Source organism: Phocoena phocoena, chromosome X, assembly GCF_963924675.1.
Source record: "Phocoena phocoena chromosome X, mPhoPho1.1, whole genome shotgun sequence".
Taxonomy (NCBI): Eukaryota; Metazoa; Chordata; class Mammalia; order Artiodactyla; family Phocoenidae; genus Phocoena; species Phocoena phocoena.
In genome coordinates this window covers 85041048-85061641 of record NC_089240.1, presented here as the reverse complement: position 1 = coordinate 85061641, position 20594 = coordinate 85041048, and positions in this window count along the sequence as shown.

Below are 20594 nucleotides of genomic sequence, written 5' to 3'. Positions count from 1 at the left end.
GATGCAAAAAAGAAAACCCAGAGAACTCACCGCCATGTACTACCTTGGGTTCTGAGGTCTCTAGCCTGTCTGCCTTCTTATCTCCATCTTTCAGAGGCTTCTTATGTTTGCTTATGTCCAGATTTTTAGTTGTACTTAGTGAGAGTAACAGGAAAATGTACGTCTACTTCATCTTCCCAGAAACAGAATTCCAGCAATGAACTTTTGGACATTGACCTTATATCCTGCTATCTCACTAAAGTCACTTGTTAGTCCCTGGAGTTTTTTGTAAATTCTTTGGGGTTTTCTACATAGTTTCATTTCCTCCATTCCAACTAGCATGCTTTTAGAAAATTTTAAAAATCTTTATATCTTTTAATTCTTTAAATGCCATATCATTGCAAGTTTCTTTTTTTGTTTTTATATCAAGTTCATTTTTATTGAAGTATATTTGATTTGCAATATTACGTTAATTTCAGTGATTCAGTATTTTTACAGATTATGCTCCATTAAAAATTATTACAGGGGCTTCCCTGGTGGCGCAGTGGTTGGGAGTCCGCCTGCCGATGCAGGGGACATGGGTTCATGCCCCGGTCCGGGAAGATCCCACATGCCGCGGAACGGCTAGGCCCGTGAGCCATGGCCGCTGAGCCTGCGCGTCTGGAGCCTGTGCTCCACAGCGGGAGAGGCCACAACAGTGAGAGGCTCGCATACCAAAAAAAAAATTATTACAGGATAATGGCTATAATTCCCTGTACTATACAATATAGCATTGCTGCTTATCTATTTTACATATAGTAATTTGTATCTCTTAATGCCATACCCCTAATGTGTCCCTCTCCTCTTCCCCTCCTCACTGGTAACCACTAGTTTGTTTCCTATATCTGTGAGTCTATTTTTGTTTTGCTATAAACATTCATTTGTATTACTTTTTAGATTCCATGTATAAGTGATATCACACAGTATTTCTCTTTCTTTGTCTGACTTATTTCACTGAGCATAATACTCTCCAAGTCCATCCATGTTGTTGTAAATGGCAAAATTTCATTCTTTTTTATGGCTGAATAATATTCCATTGTATATTTGTAACAAATCTACTTTATCCATTTGTCTGTTGATGGACACTTAGGTTGCTTCCATGTCTTAGCTATTGTAAATATTGCTGCTATGAACATTGGGTTGCATGTATCTTTTCAAATTAGGGCTTTTGTTTTTTCGGGATATATACCCAGGAGTGGACTTGCTGGATCATACGGTAGTTCTATTTTTAGATTTTTAAGGAACCTTCATACTGCTTTCCATAGTGGCTGCACCAATTTACATTCCCACCAAAATTGTACAAGGGTTTCCTTTACTCCGCATCCTTGCCAACATTTCTTATTGTAGACATTTTGTTGATAGCTATGTTGACAGGTGTGAGGTGATATCTCATTGTTGCTTTGATTTGCACTTCTCTAATAATTAGTGATGTTTGGCATCTTTTCATGTGCCTGTTAGCCATTTGTATGTCTTCTATGGGAAAATGTCTATTCAGGTCTTCTGCTCATTTTTTTAATTGGGTGGGGTTTTTTTTTGATATTGTATTGCATGAGCTGCTTATATAGTTTGGATGTTAATCCCTTGTTGGTCATATCATTTGAAGGTACTTTCTCATTCCATAAGTTGTCTTTTCATTTCTTTGATGGTTTCCTTAAGTTAATTAAGTCCCATTTGTTTATTTTTGCTTTTTTTCTTTTGCCTTAGTAGACAGATCAAAAAAACTATTGCTATGATTTATGTCAGAGAGGCTTCTGCCTATGTTCTCTTATAGGAGTTTTATGGCTTCAGATATTACATTTAGGTCTTTAGTCTATTTTGAGTTTACTTTTGTATATGGTGTGAGGAAATGATCTAATCTCATTCTTTTACATGTATTGATAGCTGTCCAGGTTTTCCAACACCACTTATTGAAGAGACTGTCTTTCTCCGTTTTATATTCTTGCTTCCTTTGCCATAGACTAGCTGACTATAAGTGCATGGATTTATTTCTGGGCTCTCTATCTTGTTCCATTGATCTATGTGTCTGTTTTTGTGCCAGTACCATACTCTTTTGATTACTGTAGCTTTGTAGTAAAGTCTGAAGTCTGAGAACATAATACCTCCAGCTCTGTTCTTGTTTCTCAAGATTGTTTTGGCTGTTCAAGGTCTTTTGTGTTTCCATACAAATTAAAAATTTTTTTGTTCTAGTTCTGTGAAAAATGGCATTGGTATTTTGATTGGGATTGTATTGAATCTGTAGATTGCCTGGGTAGTGTGGTCATTTTAACAACACTGATTCTTCTAATCCAAGAACACAGTATATCTTTCCATCTGTTTGTGTTGTCTTCAATTTCTTTCATCAGTGTCTTACAGTTTTCCAAATACAGGTCTTTGCCTCCTTAGGTAGGTTTATTCCTAGGTATTTTATTCTTATTGATGTTATGGTAAATGAGATTGTTTTCTTAATTTTGCTTTTTGATACTTGGTTGTTAGTGTATAGAAATGCAACAGATTTCTGTGTATTAATTTTGTATCCTGCAACTTTACTGAATTCATTGATAAGCTCTAGTAATTTTCTGGTGACATCTTTAGGATTTCCTATGTATAGTATTATGTCATCTGAAAACAGTGATAGTTTTACCTCTTCCCTTCCAATTTGGATTCCTTTTATTTCTTTTTCTTCTCTGATTGCTGTGGCTAGGACTTCCAAAACTATGTTGAGTAAACCTGGCAAGAGTGGGCATCCTTGTGTTGTTCCTGAATTTAGATGAAAGGATTTCAGCTTTTCACCATTGATATTGGTGTGATATTAGCTGCGGGTTTGATATTAGCTATGGGTTTGTCATAAATGGTCTTTATTATGTTGAGTATGATATTAGCTGTGGGTTTGTCATAAATGGTCTTTATTATGTTGAGATATGTTCCTTCTATACCTACTTTGATGAGAGTTTTTTTCATGATCAGATGTTGAGTTTTGTCAAATGCTTTTTCTGTGTCTATGGACATGATCACATGATTTTTATGTTTCCTTTTGCTAATGTGGTGTGTCACATTGATTGATTTGTGAATATTGAACCATTCTTGTATCGCTAGAATAAGTCCCACTTAATCATGGTGTATGATCCTTTTTAATGTATTGTTGGATTCAGTTTGCTAATATTCTGTTGAGCATTTTTATATCTATATTCATCAAAGAGGGCTTCCCTGGTGGCGCAATGGTTGAGGGTCTGCCTGCCGATGCAGGGGATGTGGGTTCCTGCCCCGGTCCGGGAGGATCCCACATGCCGCAGAGCGGCTGGGCCCGTGAGCCATGGCCTCTGCGCCTGCGCATCCGGAGCCTGTGCTCGGCAACGGGAGAGGCCACAGTGGTGAGAGGCCCGCATACTGCAAAAAAAAAAATATATATATATATATATATATATATATATATGTATATATATATATTCATCAAAGATATTGGCCTGTAATTTTCTTTTTTGGTAGTGTCTTTGTCTGGTTTTGGTATTATGGCAATTGTGAGCTTGTAGAATTAATTTGGGAGTATTCCCTCCTCTTGAATTTTTTGAAATAATTTGAGAATGATAGGTATTAGTTCTTCTTTATGTGTTTTGTAGAATTCCCCTTGTGAAGTCATTGGTCCTGGAGTTTTGTTTGCTGGGAGTATTTTTTTAAATTACAAATTCAATTTCACTACTAATGATGGGTCTGTTCAAATTGTCTGTTTCTTCTTCATTCAGTCTTGGCAGCTTATGTATTTCTAGCTCAGGATTGACCCTCAGGGCTTCTGCTCAAACAACTTGGGATCAAACCCTGTCCTTGATAGGGCAGTGACAGTCATTGAGCAGAAGGGAAGTTCCACCTCATACCCAATGCCAGCTCTAGCCCTTCCATCTCCAACTCCACTCCATACCAAGGTGATAGCCACCAGCACAGCCTAAGGAAAGACAGGACTTTGGTCCATAGCAAATCCAGCCCTCCCACCAAAGACACTGGGCACAAGCAGTATGTATAGGGATGCTCCCACATAAGAACACCCCTTCAAGACCACAATTGGTAAGTGTTTCACCTAAATTCATAGAGACAGAGAAAGTTAAGCAAAATGAAAAAGCAAAGGAGCTTGTCTCAACTGAAAGAAAACTCTGGAAAAAATAAACAATGAAACAGAAATAATTTACCAGATAAAGAATTCAAAACATTTGTAATAAAAATGTTAACTGAATTAGGGAAAATAATTGATGTAAAGAATTACCACTTCAACAAGGAACTAGTAAATATAAAAGAAACCCAATCAGAAATGAAGAATTTAATATCTGAAATAAAAGCCATACTAGAAGAAATGAATAGCAGACTGATACAGAAGAATGCATAAGTCATCTGGAAGATAGAATAATGGAAATCACCCAATCAGAACAACAAAAATAAAAACAAATTAAAAAAATGAAGGCAATTTAAGAGGGCTCTAGGATAACATTAAGCATATCAACATTCACATTATAGGGGTTCCAGAAGGAGAAGAGAGAGAGAAAGTGATTGAAAATCTATTTGACGAAATTATGGCTGGAAACTTCCCAAACCTGAAGAAGGAAACAGATATTGAGGTACAGGAAGCAAGATGGTCCCAAGCAAGATGAACCCAAACAGACCCACACAACACATATCATAATTAAAATGGCAAAAGTTAAAGAGAGAATTTTAAAGGCAGCAAGAGAAAAACAAAGAGTCATGTAAAAGGGAACCCTGATAAGGCTAGCAGCTGATTTCTCTACAGAATCTTTGCAGGCCAGAAGGGAGTGGCATGATATATTTAAAGCACTGAAAGGGAAAAACCTGCAACCTAGGATACTCTACCCAGCAAGATTATCCTTTAGAATAGAAGGAGAGATAAAGGACTTCTTAGAGCAGCAAAAACTAAAAGATAGTTCATCAATACTAAACCCACTCTAAAAGAAAAGTTGAAGGATTTTCTCTAAGTGGAAAAGAAGTAAAAATCTATAGGAAAGGGAAAATGCCACTAGGAAAAACAAATAAAAGTAAAGGCTAAAGATCAACCACTTAAATAATCCAGTATGAAGATTAAAAGAAAAAAATTGTAAAAGCAACTATAACTAGAATAAACAGTTAAAAGATGAGCATGAAGATATAAAATATGATATGAAAAAACACAGAATGTGTGGGATGGGAGTAAAAATGTAGATATTTTAGAATGTGTTTGAACTTAAATGACTACCAGTTTAAAACAAGCAGATATAGGTCAACGTATATGAAACCTGTGGTAACCACAAATCAAAAACCTGCAACATATACACAAAAATTAAAAAGAAAAGAACATAGGCAGTTTCTTCCCTTTCATTTATTTGTCCTTTTAATTTTGCCTAATACGTCCTTTGCTATAGGTAAAATGTTGAGTTTTTTCCTTTACTGCTAAACTTTATTTTTAGAGCAGCTTTAGGTTCACAGCAAAATTGAGTGAAAGGTACAGAGTTCCCATCTACCCCTGTCCCGACACATGTACAACATCTTGCACCATTATCAACATCTTGCCCCAGAATGGTACATTTGTTACAATCTATGAACCTACCTTGACACATCTTTATCACCCAAAGTCCACAGTTTACATTAGGGTTCACCCTTGGTATTGAACCTTCTGTGGGTTTTGACAAAAGTATAATGACATGTGTCCACCATTGTAGTATCATAAAGAATAATTTCACTGCCTTAAAAATCTTCTGTGCTCTGCCTATTCATCCCTCTCTCCCCCTTAACCCCTGGCAACCACTAATATTTTTAATGTTTTCATAGTTTTGCCTTGCTCAGAATGCCATATAGTTGGAATCATACAGTATGTAGCCTTTTCAAATTGTATTCCTTCACTTAGTAACATGTTCTTAATTTTCCCACGTGTTTTTCCATGGCTTGAGAGTTCATTTCTTTTTTATCTATCTATCTATCTAGTGAATAATATTCTGGGTCAGTCCATCAAAAAGATATAACAAGTGTAAATATTTACATGCCCAACATCACAGTACCTAAATATATAAAGCAAAAACTAACAGAGCTAAAAGGAGAAATAAAAAGTAATATGATAGTTGGGGACCTTAATACCCAACTCTCAACAATAGATAGATCATCCAGACAAACAATAAGGAAGCAGCACATTTGACAGGTCAAAATACACATTCACAGTTCCTTGAGGATAAGGTCTGTATCGTTGTTCCCTCTGGCACAACAACCTGCACCAGGAGGTTAGGTTGTTATCTTCACAGCTGCTGCCAATCTGGAGTGAGGGATGACAAGCACACAATTTAAAATGCCACAGTCCTTTCACTGTAATGCAGCATCTTCTCCATTAAGCTTTCCCTTGGTTGGTATGAGTTTTTTACTAGATTCCAGAGATCCCAGAAAGTTGATTCTGAAAGTTTGATGGCTTATTAGTTGCTTTTGTGGAGGGACGGAACCCTGGAATTACCTACTCCACCATTTTCGGTGACCTCCGTTTTTTAAAAAAATAAATTTTTAAGGATGGCAATTCCACTTCCAAGCTCTTAATATGCCTGAGCTAAAAACAGATGTCCATTCATTACCTTTAATGCACAAATTGTGTCATCATTGGCCAGTGGAATCCCCTTCAAACTGGCTTGTTTTCCTTTTGACAGACCCCAGTAATTTTTGATAGCTTCCTCGCTTTTTGCTACAAGATATCTCAGGCTCATCTTGTACATTTACTGACTCAGACCTGGATATTTGTTGCTATTGAGTTGTCATTGCTTCTAGGCTTTTCACTGGATAGAGTTAGGAAAAACATACAGAGTGAAGTAAGTCAGAAAGAGAAAAACAAATACCGTATGCTAATACATATTATATGGAATCTGAAAAAAAATGGTTTTGAAGAACCTATGGGCAGGACAGGAATAAAGACGCAGACGTAGAGAATGGACTTGAGGACATGGGGAGGGGGAAGGGTAAGCTGGGATGAAGTGACAAAGTGGCATGGACATATATACACTACCAAATGTAAAACAGATAGCTAGTGGGAAGCAGCCACATACCACAGCTTTGTGACCACCTAGAGGGGTGGGATAAAGAGGGTGGGAGGGAGACGCAAGAGGGAGGAGATATGGGGACATAAGTATATATATAGCTGATTCACTTTGTTATACAGCAGAAACTAACACACCACTGTAAAGCAATTATACCCCAATAAAGATGTTTAAAAAAACAAAAAATGAGTCCTTAATGGTATTTCCAATTCAAATTTAATAGTACAGGGTTTTACCTAATTTCTTTATTTTGTACTTATATCTTTTTTCTCTTACCCTGGTAATCTTGGTTTATAACTACATTAACATCATACTTATTTACTTTATTCTAAATAAGCCATTAATAAATTAAAATAACAATGCCAATATTATGATTAACAATAAGACTACTGAAAGCAGTCCAAGATTTCTTTTTCTTTTTTTTTGCCACACCATGTGGCTTGTGGGATCTTAGCTCCCCACCAGGGATCGAACCCGTGCCTCCTGCAGTGGGAGCTGGAGAATTCCCATCTTTGTGGTTCATTTTGTTCTTACACCATATATAGCTAGGGGTGTACAGCCAAAATACTGTCTTTTAAAGTCACTTGACGTTATTCTCTTCTTTGTGTGATTATGCCACCAACTTGATAGACGGTGAGGTTCATTTGTTTCAGTTTGTTTTCAGTTTTTAAGGGTTGATTTTTATTTTCCTTTTGATTTAATTTTATTTTTTAATTATGCTTCCAACATCAAAACTAGATAACAAGGTACATTCAGAGAAGTTTAGCTTCTATTCCTGCCACTGCACTCTTCCCTCCTTTTCCCAGTTTGGTTTCTTGTTGTTTCTTGTTGAAAAATATAAGCAAATACGTATAGGTATTTCTACCCTTTTTGTACACAAAAGATGGCATACTATAGAAACTATTCTCTACCTTGCTTTTTACCACTTAGTATGTTCTGGAGATCCTTCTATGTCAATACATGAAGATTATCTTCATCCCTTTTTGTAACTGTATATTATTCCATTTCGTGGATGTACTGGGTTTCTTTCAGTCTTTTGATATTACAGACAGTGTCACAATGAATACATTGGACGTATGCTATTTTTGAATTTTTTTCCAATATGCCTTTGGAATAGTTTCTGGAAAGTGAGATTGCTTTATGTATGCACATCTAATTTTACTAGATTGAGACAAATTCCTCTCCATAGGGGCTATACCATTTTCCATTCCCATCACCAGTGTGTGAGAGTTCAGGCCTCTTTATATCTCTCCACAGGGCCAGTGTGGATCAAATTGGTAACTCTGGCCTTCATGGCACAGGAGAGGCTTCACCTCCCTCACCACTCATCCCACAGATACATAAGAGAGCTTGCATCCTATTATTTTCTCTATTACATACCCTGTGCTAAAAACAAATGGGTTGCCTGACAGTAATGAGGAACAAAGTAACGTTGCAAGCCTTGGCTTGTTATGCGCCAGGTCACAAGCTGCCTGAGGCTGAAGTAGGTTCGGAAACGTGTTAAACAGCCCTGACAGCCTGATTGCAAATAGTCCTCATTGTCCGCCGTCTATACCAATCATATGATCTTGCCTATGACCCTGTCTGAAGGGCATAGACCAGTACACACAAGGCAGAATGAGACATTAGATGTGCATCTTTATACTTCCCCGAAGTACTTGTTTTCTGTTCACTATTGTCAAATTTGAAATAAGCCCATTGGAGGCATCCAAAAGACAAACATGTTATTGTTATTGTTGTTGATATTTCTTTCATCTTCACTCCCATTCACTGCTTCTCTAAGTGTCTCCTTGGAGCTCTTGCCATCTTATGGCAGGTCAGCAGGCTTAAGAACTGAAATACTGACTTTTCAGAAGTGTGAAGAAAGTGTTTTCTAAACTATAACAGGCTGAGGCTCCACCCCCCACCAGCTTTGGCAATACTGTGAGGTAGAAAATGTTCATTACCAATGTTCCAAGGTTTTCTTTTCTAGACCTCCCCTTATTCTTGTGTTCCCAGCCCTTCTTCAAGGTGCCCTCTCTCTGACTTCAAATACTCAGAACGCTGGTGGTCTCTGCACCTATCAATAGCCTCTTGTGACCATATGTCATCACATTCCTCTCCTGGAGAGTTTGTCCTCTGACTGTGAAAAGAAAGGCTCTGTCTTTGGCTAAAAGAAGTTCAGGCACCAGGGAGGGTGGCAATGGCAGAATGAAGGGAGGATACAAACTTGAGAGTGAGACCTTTTCCTGAAATCATGTCATGCAAACATCGTCTATTCAGCCGCTTCAGAGACCCTGAATTAGCAAGCTGAGAGAGGAACCGAAAGCACTTTCTGATATAATGGCAAATTTTCACAGTATCCTATCACTTATTTCTATCCCTGGTACATGCTGGGTACTGCAGCTCATTAAAGCTTTTCCCCAGAGCTGACTTGATGTTTCAGTGGTAGTCTAAACGTTGTGATCTGAAGGGTTCTGGGAAGACTCCGGGGCCAAAAAGATGTTTTCCACTAGACTTTTACTCTTCTGGAAATTTTCACTTGTATGTGAAAATATGTATTTTAAATTATAAAAGCAAAACATGGTTCCACTTAAATATGGCAGATTGAACATATGAATTTGGTTTTGCTCCTTCACCAAGCCCCATTTAAATGACAGTGAAAGAAAACCTCCAAGACTTGCAAAATAATAACAAAAGGATTAGTATCCAGAATATGTGTGTTTAATATGTAAAAAATGACAATGAAGGGACTTTTTAAAAAGGCATAACCCACAAGACTGAAGGGAATAGGAAAGAAGATAGCATAGATAGTATTTTTTTTTGCAGTACGCGGGCATCTCACTGTTGTGGCCTCTCGTGTTGTGGAGCACAGGCTCAGCGGCCATGGCTCACGGGCCCAGCTGCTCCGCGGCATGTGGGATCTTCCCGGACTGCATCGGCAGGGGGGCTCTCAACCACTGCGCCACCAGGGAAGCCCTATAGATAGTATTTTGAAAGCTGGAAAACAATGGTGAAATGGATAATTTACTCAGCAGATCTGACAAAGCTGAACCTTATAACAATAGCAAGAAAAAAGACCAATTTGCACTGCCCCCCAAAAGGAATCAGGAAAAAGCAAATCCCTGGAATCCTTCCTTCATTCCATGCATATAGCAACTGTCCTTTTTCCTGACAAAGGATTGAAGATTTATTTTCTGGAAAATGTAAAACAGAGAATGTCTGGACAGGAAGGATACTAGATACAATTGAGGACAAAGGTATCCAACCAGAAACAGAGAGATTAAGTGAATGTTTACATACTGAACGCTGATACTTTAGCCCTCTTCCTCACTCAGTTTCCAGAAAGCTGGTGGCCAGTTATGTATCCTCCAGATAGGAGACTGGAAGACTCTTCTCTGGAGAATCAGAAGAGCCCAAGAATAAAGACCTAAATATATTGATACCAAGTGTTCCCCAATGAAATGGCCTAACTACCTTATCCTACAGTGTCACAATTGTAGTGTCACCAACTACAGTCTTTGAACTTCCAATTAGCTTTTTAGCTTCCCATTGTTAATTATAATCAGATGGCCAAAGGTCAGTACACATCTGAACAAAATCTCTAATATGAAAGATAGTAGCCCACGTAAACATAGCAAAAGTGGATAATGTAAAGTTTTACAGTCTCTTTCCTCTACCCCAAAGCAGAGCTTGAGGTAAAGGCTTGCCAGCAGGTGATTTATTTTGGGAAGTAATCCCAGGAAACAAGAATGAGAGACCTGGGATAGTAAAAAAGGGAAGGAAGGAAAGGATGCATTATCAAGTAGTCACTGCTGTTGGCAACTGGTGTTCTATCTTGCTAGTACCTTCTGAGGAGCTATGTTGAACCTATCTCAGAATTTTCCTCCTGAGTTATGAAAAGGGAGAGCATTAATCCACTGGCTCCCATCCTTCATTGGTCAAGGATGTCAACTACCATGCACTTCTGGGTTATGTAGACTGCAGTGCAGAGCTGATTTCCCCAAGCATAACTTTGTAGGTCAGAAGAGCTCCAGGGCGTGAAGCAATTCTTGGTGCACTGTCAGATTACTCCTGCAAAAGACTGGTTGCCACAGCAATGGCTGGGCTAAACTGTGGGCTGAAAGAATGTGAAGAAATGTACACCAGGTGTCTGCTACATAGGAAGAATAAAAGATTTTTTTAAAAAAAAGAACTATTGTTAGTATCCCTAGAGTTAAGAGAAACCATTAGTAAGAATGGGTTGCACTTTTTTAAAAGGAAAAATCAGAATAACAAAGAGCTCTTTGGAAATAAAAATATGATAGTAGGAAAAATTCAATAGGAAAGTTGAAGATAAAGTTGAAGGAATCTCCCAGAAAGGAGAGCAAAAAGACAAAGATTGAAATAGGAGAAAGAATATTTGAAAATTAGAGGACCTGTCCAGCACGTCCAATATCAGAAGAGGAGGCATTCTATTTAGAGAGAAGAGAAAATGAAAGGAATAAAATGTTTAATATAGTCCAGAAATTTCCCCCAAACTGAAGGTCATGAGTTTCCAGGTTGAAATATCCTTGACTGATGAAAATGGACCCACACCAAAACACAGCTTCATAAAATTTCTCAACGTTGGGTTAAAAAGAAGACTTTACAAGCTCCCAGAGATAAAAACAGGTCAGATATAATGGATCAGGAATCACAATGGCTTTGGATTTTTCAATATCAACATTGGAAACTAGGAGATGAGCAAAAATGCCTTCAAAATTCTGAAGAATAATTATTTTTAACCTAGAGTTCTGTACCCAGCCAAGCTGTCAATCAAGTGTGAGGATAGAACAAATACAATTTCTGATAAGCAAGGTCTCAAAAATTTACCCCTCATACACCTCTTGAAACCAAGAAAGAAATCTCTTTAAACCTCTTGCTTTAAAAAAATTTTTTTATTGAAGTAGAGTTGATTTACAATGTTGTGCCAATCTCTGTTGTACAGTAAAGTGATTCAGTTATATACATGTATACATTTTTTATATTCTTTTCCATTATGGTTTATTACAGGATATTCAGTATAGTTCCCTGTTTGAAACCGCTTTAAACCAAGAAAGTAGAAGGACTTGGGTTAGTGGGGAGATGATCCAGCATAAGAAAGAGGCAAAAGGGAAGCTCCAGAAGAGGGTGAAGGTAGGTTCCAGGATGACAGCTGCACACAAAGAAGGAATAGAGGTCAACTAGCTTATACAGGTCAGAAGACTTCAGGAGAGATATCTTCAAGATACCTGATACACCAAAACACATGGAGAGGAGCTGGAGGTAACTGATCAAGAGTTTAAAGTTGAATTCTTGCTAAGTACATAGAAAATTATTTAAAGAAAAAACAAAATAATTATGAGCTCCAGGAAACACAAAAAGTTGTGCAAGTAAGGAAAAGTATTTGTGACTTCGTGGCTGTGAATAAAGTTTCCTTGGTCACCATCCTGTAAACATTGAATAGTGGTCTAACCAAAATTATGATATGCCTATATTGGAAAAATGTAGGGATAAAAAGGGTCTTGGGTGAATTGGGAGGGCAGGATGAGTGTAGGTAATGCCAATAGACAATGTCAAAAACTTAAAATTCAAGAAGTAGCAATAAAATAATGTTATTTAGAGAACCAAGGTAAATACCAAAAGAATCAGCTAAAAGAGTTGAAAACTCTTGCCTCTGGAGAGTGGGAAATTATGGGGAAGGGAAAAGGGCACTGTTTTTCATAACAAAACTTGTAGAACTTTTAAACTCTGTAAACTATGATAATGCATAACTTTGATAAAAAATTTTTAAATTAAAATATAAAAGCAATAATGCACATTATAAAAACGTAGAAAATTCAGAAAATCAAAAAAAATCACAAAGGAACTCATTACTTATCAATTGCCACATTTAATATTTTGCTATATTTCCTTTCAGGCTTTTTACATGCCAGATTATACAGTGTTGTGATTATTCTGATATCTTGGTTTTTCCCTCCATTAACTTCAAATCATACACATTTTCCTGTTACATTCATTTAAATAGTTGTGTAGTGTTCCACTGTGTAGATATGCTATAATTGATTTGACTATTCTGTTATTGAGCATTTAGCTTATTTCCTTTTTGTTGACCACTACAGATAATGCTGCAATGAACATCTTTATTCATAAGTTTTTTCCGTACTTCAAATTATGTCCCTAATATATCTTGAAGAATGGTAATCTTATGGACTATATTGTGTGTCCCCAAAATTCATATGTTGAAGCACTAACCCCTAATGAGGCTGTATTGGAGATAAGGCATATAAGTAGGTGATAAAGGTTGAGGTCATAAGGAAGGGGCCTTAATATGATAAGGCTGGTGTCCCAGTCTCCCTGTCTCCCTCCCATTCTCCTTCTCTTTGTTTCTCCCTCTTTCCCTCTCTCCATGTACACAGAGGAAATGCCATGTGAGGACACAGCGAGAAGATAGCTATCTACAAGCCAGGAAGAGAGCTCTCACTAGAAACTAACTTGATGGTGACCTTGATCTTGGACTTCCAGCCTCCAGGACTGTGAGAAAATTAATTTCTGTTGTTTAAGCCACGCGCTCTGTGCTATTTTGTTAAGGTAGCATGAACAAACTAATACACATAGTTACTTTGTATTTTAAAGCACCCATATGAAAATATCAATGTCCCTGGGGAAGGCTCACACAAGGGGCTGTTGTCAGTCATTCCCTCTCGCCCTTGTACTAGTCATTCATGCTGCTTTCTCCTTTACAATGAGGTGAAATACTGGCACCTGGAGGTGGGACTTAGCTGCAGCTAATGAAAGATTGGCAGAGCTTCTGAAAGTCAAAGAGATTCAGTAGTACTGACTTAATGAATGTCAAAACAAGAGTTAAGAATTATTTAGATTTGTAGCAATGTTTTCTTTTTGCTTAATGAGTTGTATACGTTGTTTATCAATATGAACGAACATTACTGGTCTTCTTCCTCTTCAAAGTATTTACTAAATCCACACTTTCTTCCTACCTCCACTGCTCCAACCCTAGACCAAGCCTCTCGGGTCACATCCACCTCTCCCCTGATCTGTTCTTTGCACAACTACCAGAGTATACATATAAAAAATGAAAACCAGATCACATCTCTTCCCTGCTCAAAACAGCTTTCTATCACATTTAAAATAAAATCCAAACTCCTCGCCATGTTATATTGTATGTGTGCAATGTTTTATATTGCCTATAATTTACTTCAAAACACTTCAGTATCAGCTGTGTAATATACCTTGTTTTTTCTAAGATGCATATTTTCCCACTTTTCATCACCTCTGAAATTGGGATGAATTTTACCATTAATGGTACAGCATAGTTTAATTAAGAGCAATTTTTCTTTCTTGGTGCGTAAGAGAATGATGGGTTTTCCAACCTATGGTCATCTTGGATTCATAGAATCAATTATTTAATGAAACGGTGTATTGTCTAAAAAATAATCTTTTGAAATATTGGTCTAGGGTGGGGGCAGTGGAGGTAGGAAGAAGGGAGGGGTGGGTTTTGTATATATTTTGAAGTGGAGAAAGAACAGGCAATGATTATTCATATTGATAAACAATTTATTCAACTCACTGTAAATTAGTTTTAATCCACACTCTGGGGTGCTTAGTTAACATTTGAATTATCCTAATCAGGAATATAGACTCAGGAGTGTTTGGTTAGCATTTGAAAGATCCTACTCAGGTGTCCTTACCCCAAAGGTAGTTACACGCCCCATCCCCATGTTCACATTTCCCTATCTGAACCTGTGCTAAAGCAGGAGTTCTTACACTTTCTTTGTGCCATGGGCCCCTTTGGCCAACTGGTGAACCCGATTCAGAGTCATTTTTTTAATGCACAACAAGATAAAACACATAAGATTACAATTAAAACCAATTGTGTTGAAATGCAATTATCAAAATATTAAAGATACAGGGTGGGGTGGGGCGGGAGGAATCGGGAGACTGGGATTGACATATATACATTACTGATACTATGTATAAAATAGACAACTGATGGGAACATACTGTATAGCACAGGGAGCTCTACCTAATGCCCTGCACTATGGTAACCTAAATGGGAGGGAAGTCCAAAAGGGAGGGGATATCCGTACGTGTACGGCTGATTCATTTTGTTGTGCAGTGGAGGCTAACACAACATTGTAAAGCAACCATACTCCAATGAAAATTAATGATAATAAAAAAAGAAATAGGAAAAAATATTAAAGATACAATTTTGACATATTAATATGTATATTTCTTTACTAGCCCAGCAAATAACAAGATCTAGCAGCAGGTCTAATAATCACCATAATTTTGAAATAGTAATGAATTTAATGATCTTTTAAGATATTGGCAATAGCTATAATGTGATATGAAAATATGTTTGATATGTGCTGGTGACAAAGTCACTGGTACTACTAATAAGACTGTGGTTTGTTGACTACATTCAGTAACAATAAAAAAAAATAAAGGCATAATTTTTTCCCATCAAGGTCCCAGAACCCCCTGGATTCTATCCCCAGGACCCAAGGTTAGGAAGCCTTGCACCACAGACTCCACTTATCAGCATAAAAGATGTAAGAAATATATTTCATTGGTGAAATGAATTGCTTTCAAAATATGTGAAGTGGCTAGAAATATTGTCCAGGTGCTTCCATCCTTGCATGATCAGAATATAAAAATCTGGCAAGCAAACCCAACAGCTCAGTATTCTTTGGAGTGGCATTCTAGGCCTCAGACTCTGTGTGGTCCTGTATCCCACTACATGATAGCCAGCCTATCCAGTGGCTATCCAGATGGTCCCCAGTGATTCTTTCCTTGTGTAGTTACTCCCTTCCCACACTGAATAGGGAAGAATGTAACCACTGTAACGTAACTGGTAGAATATTATGGAAATGACCAAATGTGACTCCCAAGGCTGGGTCAGAAAAGACATTACAGCTTCTGTCTTGCTCTGTCTTGGATCATTGCTCTGAGCTTGCACGTTATGAGAAATGGAGGGCCATGTGTTGAGGAACTGAGATCTGCCAACAACTAATACTAGCTTGCTAGGCATATGAGTGAACCACCTTGGAAGAAGATCCCCGGGCCCATTCAAGCCTTTAGATGACTGCAACCCTAGCCAACATCTTGACTGCAACCTCACGAGAGACTCCCAGCCAGAAGCAGCCAACAAAGCTGATCCTGGATTCCTGACACACAGAAACTATATGATATAATCAATGTTTGTTGTTAAGGCACTAATTTTGGGGTTAATTTGTGGTACAGCAATAGATAATTAATATATATCACTTAATGGAAGATTTTCCTGCTCCACCCAGAAGATAGGTTGATCCCGTTACCATATTATTAGGCCATCTGTTTCAGGTAAATCTTTCATGCAAGCAGCTTGCTGGAGTTCCTAAAGGTCAGACAGAGAGTATGTATTGATACTTCACCCAATTTACAAGAAGAGGCTATGTGACTGTTTTGACCCCTGATTGCTAATAACTGCATGTGTCAGAATTTAGTCTGACAGTTACCTTCACTGTAATGTTCTACCTAGTAAGGAGGTTGTGGGAGAGGCGACCTATAGCCCTCACTTACCTCTAATCTTTTTTTTTTTAACCTCTAATCTTTAGAGGCTCCCTAAATCTACCAAAAACAATGGGTTTAGGTCTATTTGCATCACATTTGCAAAGGCCTGCAAGACCCTAGATAATCTGACTTTTACCTACCTCTCTGAACTCATTTCTTACACCATCCTCTCACTTGTCTCTAGAAACACTGGCTGTATTCATTTGTTAGGGCTGCCATAACAAAGTACCACGCACTGAGTGGCTTCAACAGAAAGAAGTTTGTTGTCTCACACTTCTGGAGGCTAGAAGTCCCAGTTCAAGATGTTGACAGGGACTTTTCCTTCTCAGAGCTGTGAAGAATCTGTTCCATGCCTGTCTGCTAGCTTCTGATGGTTTGCTAGCAATCTTGGGTATTCCTTGGCTTATAGAACCATCACCCTGATCTCTGCTTTCATCTTCACATGGTGTTCTCCCTGTGTGCATGTATGTGTTCAAATTTCCTCCCTTTATGACACTAGTCATATTAAAAGCCCACCCTACTCCAGTATGACTTCATCTTAATGAATTACATCCAAATAAGGTTGCTTTCTAGGGTACTGGGGGTTCTGCATACAATTTTTTTTTTGGCCACGCCACAGGGCTTGTGGGATCTTAGTTCCCTGACCAGGGATTGAACCTGGGCCCTCGGCAGTGAAAGTGCTGCGTCCTAACCACTGGACCGCCAGGGAATTCCCCTGCATATGAATTTTAGAGGAGACACAATTCAACCCATAACACTGGGCTTCTTGCTGTTCCTCTAGCACACCAAGCTCATTTCCACCTCAGGTCCTTTATATGTATTAGTTCTCCCTCTAGAACGCCAAAGAAGCATGACTGTTCCCTTCTCAGAATACAAGTGTCATATGTCAACTACTCAAAGAAGTCTTCCCTGATCATCCTATCTAAAACAGCCCCTCCACCACACACATCATGGTCTATTCCCTTCCCTGTTTCAATTTTCTTCATAGCACTCCTCATTACCTGAAGTATATTTCTTTTTATTTGTTTTTAATCTGTCTCTCCCACCAAAATATAAGTTCCATAAGGACAGGGAGCTTGTATATCTTATTTACTGCTGTATCATCAGCTCCTAACACAGTGCCTGTTAGAGAGTAAGTATTTAATAAATGTTTGTTGAGTGAACATTGAATGAGCAAATGCTTACTTTGTTGATTCTCTGATTTAGTCTCTGGAAAGCCCAGTAGAATCAAGTTTTCCCTGAGAAAATGGAACTTACCCCAAACTCCTCAAGATATTCATTTTCCTCCTTGGAAATGAACTAATTTATAATCCAATTATAAAACAGTAAAATAATATTCCTCGTCTCCCCCAAAGTTACCTGTTTTTCCTCTCTTTATACTACCAGGAAGCCACCTGAGGGTAGCAAAAAATCAGAGTGAAGAGAGGTCAGTTCCAAGGCAGAGGTACATTTTCAATCTTTCCTCAAAGATTGTCTGCCACCTGCTCTGTCTCCAGCCTGGCTAGTTTTTTTCCCTTCTGGTAGGCGCACATTAACGGGCCTAGCTGGACTACCTATTAGGAAAAATAGGGGATCCCTTTTCATTGAATCAGCTTGCTCAGAAAAGGCCAAGGACCTAAGCTGAGTTCCAACTGAGATTTCTAAATGTAAGAGCCTTAAGTTGGAGCAATGACTATATTTTGTTCTTTTTTTTTTTTTTAAGAGCAGTCCACTTTGAGATCTGACCTGCCACCTACCTCCCAGCTCTCAGCTGTATGACCTCTGACAGGTGCTAAGATAAAGTGGTAGCTAAACAAAGTCTCTAGGCGTTTTATGATTATTGTTTGTTTTCATATTTCCTTAACAATCAAAAGAAGGGCTCCAACCCGGAATCTTGATGTTTATTTCACCTAAACGGAGGCTTTTCCTGTAATAAAAAAAAAGGGGGGATTGTGTGTGGTTTGCGATCCGGGAAGATTCAAGCAAGGGAGGAAGGAAGGAAGTTTAGTTTCTAAACCATTTCTTAAAGGACAAATCTTTGTTAAATAAAGGAATCTAATTAAACCATTTTGTGAGATCAATTCCCAACTTTTTTTCCATTTAATCTTTCTCCCAACCTGCTTAAGTGTTTGAGCCCTTGTGAGTCGCAGACTCTGTAAGAGCAACACTTCTCAAATTTAATGTGCACGTGAATCACCTGGTGATCCTGTTAAAATGAAAATTCTGATTCAGTAGGTATGGAGAGGGCATTATAGGTGGATCAAGTGGGTCTTCAGGCATTCACTTTGGCTTCAGTCCACCTCCAAACACCCAATGCACCCCTGTTTTCCAAAGTCCTCTGCTACAGTACCCGATTCTAACTACTCCTTATTGCCAGATGCCCCAGGAATCTGTTATAGGTCCCCTTCTCTCTGGATCCTGCCTTCTGTGAAAATATGAGTTACAGGTGATAGTGGGTTGTTTCGTTACTTCCCTCTCTCTCCTTAGAGCAGAGGCCTCATCCCCCACCCCCACCCCTCCATCAGTACAAGATAACAATGGAATTTAATTATAGCCTCTGGGAGCATAGCTTTTTAATTCCAATGGTAAGAATTTCCTACCCTATGACAGACTAATGAAAAGGCTGTTTTTCAGTGGGGTGGGGAAGAGGAATGTCATTTTGAATTTCTCAAAAAATTATACAACATAGGAGACTGCCTGCCTGACTTACTTATAATTTCTCCTCTACCTCTCATCTGCCTTGGTCTCATTAAAGGCAACATTTTCTTATTTTAGAAGTGGAACCATGAATCTGTCATATTTCCATCCATTTCATATTTATGTACAAAGAGTTGCAATTCCATAGCAAGACAAGCAACAGAGATCTGAGTGAAGGTTTCCCTGTTGATGACAGTACATTATTTGGTGTTTACAGAAGGTAAAAGGATCCTGATACTATTTGACCAATATTTCACCCAATAATTTTTCTATAATTTCCTCATTTAGGTAGAATTGAAACTAGTTAGGTAAAACTACTTATTTAAGCTTTCAACCCACAGCACAAAATACTTTATAGGGCAGCCTATTCTCATGCTCATTTTTTTAACGTCTTTATTGGAGTATAATTGCTTTACAATGGTGTGTTAGTTTCTGCTTTATTACAAAGTGAATCAGTTATACATATACATATATTGCCTCCTCCCATGGACACACCAAAATTACAATTATTTACAGAGAAATTATTGATTAGAAGAACAAAAGACTAGCAGAAAAGATATTCTACAATTAAAGATATAGAGAAGGAACCATAATGAGATGGGACAAAAGATGAAACATCAAGAAAAAGAAAGAGAAGAAAAAATGAAAGAAACAAGTTCATACTATCACCTTTCCAAGAGGGGCTGAAGCCAGGTTGAACTTTTGATTTCCAAAACTTAGTCTTTTGGTGTAAGGTGGCCAAACAAGGATGCAGAGCCAAGCACTGTGAAACCTACAGACACATTGAAGAGCTCAGGGAATACGACGTCTTTCCCACCATGTCAAAACTCCTGAAACCAATCTCCACATCCTCTGTAACCACACAATAAAGACTTGGGAAATCACACCAGAAAGAAAGGAAGGAAGGAAGGCCAGAAACTAGACTAGGCACCTCTCAAAGAAGAAAACTCACTCAAATGGCCAACAGTTGAATTAAAAGATGCTCAACTGGGAGTTCCCTGGTGGCTTAGTGGTTAGGATTCCAGGCTTTCAATGCCATGGCCCGGGTTCAATCCCTGCTCTGGGAACTGAGATCCCGCAAACTGTGGGAACTACATGTGCCAACATGTACGAATCTCAGAGACACAATGTTGAGTGAAAGAAGCAAATCACAGAAGCATATATACATACAAACAGTTAGATTCCATTTACTTAGAGGTTCAAAAACAGGAAAAACTAAACAATATGTTGTTTAGGAATGCATTTAGTTAGTAAAACTGTAGAGAAAAACAGGGCAATGATTACTCCAAATTTCAGGATAGTAGTTACATCTGATGGGGGAGAGACTGGGGA